Raw genomic sequence first — 3,413 nt, 5'->3', positions numbered from 1 at the left:
GGTGTTAAGACTACATAATCTGGAGAAGTTGGTGATAAAAATGGAAAAAAGGAGAGCAAGGGCGCTAGGAGTACTGTGAGGGGAAAGGGGACAAGAGTGGCTGATTTTTCACCCACTCCTGTTGGTATAATAAAAGAAACTGGTGCAATGCTTGTTTGGGGAGAGGAATTTACTAAAATAGAAGAGAGTGTGAGCAAAACAGGGGGAAGTGGGTCTGGCGAAGCTGCTGAGGGGTTGGTTCAACTTGGAAAAAATATAGATGAACCTGTTCCATCTGAACAGGAAACCCTCGCGGACCTACTGATAGAGTTATCAATGGCACCAAAACTCATGCCATTCCCTAGGGTTTCATTCTCACAACTGTGCTTGCACATTTCAAGGTACCTATGAAGAAGTGGGGTTAATACTCTGCTTGCTTGCAAATATGAAGTCAATGTCATTCTTAATGAACCTGGTTCATCTAAAAAGACACCTATCAATAGCAAAGCAGAGTCTTGGTACAGGAGAGTGAGGCAAAGGATATTGAGATAGCAAGGCTGAAGACACGATTGGTTGAGGTAGAATCTGAGAGAGATGTTCTCAGAACTGAACTTGCAAGGGAAAAGGTGAAGAATGATGGAATTCTTCAAGACATGCTGAAACTTCTCCAAGCAAATAACTCAGCCCTACCTCTTCCAAGCCTTAAGACTCCTAGCCTAATGTAGATAAACCAGTGACCCAATTCGGGACTTTTTGTTTCTTTTGCTCATGTTTTCAGTATTTTTATTTCTTCTTATGCTTTGTGGTAGAATCTTATCAATCATCAATGAAATTCACTGTTTTTGCTCCAACTGTTTGTTCATATTTCTTTGATGGTTAAAATTCTTAGCTTGATCTATGATGATTAATCCATGATTGCATTTGAAGTAGCCCCAATGGCCATGAGTAAGTTTTAAAATCTGATTATCTCACATTTTTTATGCAACTTTTCGATGATGCCAAAAGGGGGGAAATGGTTGTGATTTAAACAAGTGATGTTTACACTTTGAACAATGATGTTTATAACCTAATGTACCTAGTCCTTGATGATAAGTGATAAAAAGGAAAAATGTTTCTAACATTGTGTTGATGTTGAGCTAAGTTGAAACAGGGCCTAAGCTTATGAAAAGCACAAAGTTTGTCATCATCAAAAAGGGGGAATTTGTTGGCCCAAGTAAAGGTTAGTTTTGAAGATTGACAAAGGAACTCAGGATGAACCAGGTCCATCCCTCAGGTGCACAAAAACGGGCAGATTCGAGCATGTGGGATGCACGTGAAGGAGATAAGCTTAACTTGGTGTATTTAATATCTCCTGATAAAAAAGGTTGCATAATTGATAAGGAGAAGGAGTCCTTAATCAAAGAGAACACAATGCAAGATAGGGAAGGAGTTAGAAGTTGAAATCAACTAGAACTCTTCCACCAAGGAAGAGTTGCATCAGAACTCTAGTTATTTCTTCATCTACTAACTCTATAAATTGCAGAATGTTCTCACATTAAAGTGTTGCACAAAAATGCAGAAGTTAAATGTGAATTGAGAGAAAAATAGCAAGGCTTTTTGCAAGCAGTTCGTGTGTGATTCAAGTGTGCAAACCAGAAGCTACATGAACCAGATTGAAGAACCAGCTCCATAAAGAGTTTTATGTGTCTTTCTTTATTTCTAGTTCAATTGTAGTAGGTGTTTCATATTGTACCTTTCAGCTTTATCTAGAAGCAATTGTAATAGGTATTTTGAGTATTCAAGTTAGAGTTAACTTGAAGTTGTCGCAACAGTTAGAGGCTGGTTGCCACAACGGGATTAGAGTTAATCCTTAGGTTTACAAAGAGTTTTGTAAATGCTGTTTTTGGCTCAGTGATTTTAGTGGAAGTTTGAAAAAATCCTACTGAGTAGTAGGTCGTGGTTTTTTCACCTTTTGAGCCAGATGTTTTCCACGTAAAAATCTCTGTGTTCTTTATTTTATGTACTTTTAATTCCGCAAACAGTAGTAGAAAGTACAGCTAGAAGAACCAGGTTCTTCTAGAGCGAAAATTGGGTGCCACACAAATCACCCCCCTCTTGTGTGGTATTGACATTTAGAACATCAAATCAGTCGAAGTAACAACAATTTTATCTTATCCATTACAGAAAGGACAAGTTGAATTCTCCTACTGATTCAACTTAAGAAGTTAAGCTTATTATCGCTTCCAAATTTATTACACAGATAGATTCTCGCGGTAAAAAAATAAAAAAATCTAAGAAGAAGAAACACACTTTACCTAGATCAAGTCAGCTTCCTCCACCTATACCAAATACAAGCCCTCTTCCTATGCCTTCTCGTCCTTCCATGCCAGCTTCACAGTCATCTGACTTTTTCAAAGTCCCTCCCCCATCTAGCTCGCTTCAGTATTACTCCATGCCTTCTCATGGTGGTTCGGCTTCGACCACCATTAATTTAATACCCACGCCTCATTTCCCATCTTCTTCCCCGCGTGGTCCTGCTAGTCAGATCGGCTGCTCACCACCGATTGCATCCTCGAGCCATCATAGTAGCCAGCATGGCGGTTCATCTTTTGTGCCTCATACATCGGCCACTCAATTATCATCTCCAGCATCATCCACTCCAAGTATATCTAACTTGGATATTGGAGGCTCTCACGCAGCTGCATCCCCATCTACCAGTACATCTACAGTTGCTGGTACCGTGAGACATTGTACTGGAGGGACTATACAGTACGATCATCTTCATCGGCTGATTATCATTCCTCGTAACGTCGGGTGAGTTTTTATTCCATTTCCTTTTAAAAACTTTCAATAAAATTTTGCATATAACGATTTAATGACATTTTATATGTTAAAATTAAATGCAGGTATTTTCCATCCTTTCAGGCCGCGCATATGGTAATGGAATCTATGAAGCCATTTTTTGACGAGCCTTGGAATTCTTGGAAACAGATACCGTACCAGATCAGAATGAATATGTGGCAACAATTTAAGGTAAGATAAATTAATTTTTATTAATACTTATCCTCATTCGTCTAATATTATTTATTCAATTTTGCAGGTTCACTGCGTATGGCAGCCAACATTTGAAAATCTGGTGCATGATAACTTCGGGAAGAAAGCACAGAAGCTGATAACAAATTCACATCATGTTGCTAGGAAAGGTGGCAAAAAGCCTAATTGGATACGTGAAGATGTCTGGAATCAGCTCTTGGCGAAGTGGAACACCCCTGATTGGAAGAAGAAGAGTGAACAAGCAAAGTTAAACAGAGCTTCTACTAAGGGTGGAACATTGCATACTGGAGGTTCTATTAGTTTTGAAGCCCATCGTTTGAGAATGATAATTTCATTATAAAATATTCTTAGTTTTACAAGCATGCAAATTGAACATACATACATACATACATACATATATA

The sequence above is a fragment of the Nicotiana attenuata genome, chromosome 3 (genome assembly GCF_001879085.1).
Source record: "Nicotiana attenuata strain UT chromosome 3, NIATTr2, whole genome shotgun sequence".
NCBI lineage: Eukaryota > Viridiplantae > Streptophyta > Magnoliopsida > Solanales > Solanaceae > Nicotiana > Nicotiana attenuata.
The sequence above is the reverse complement of the archived record's forward strand: the minus strand, read 5'-3'. Positions refer to the sequence as shown.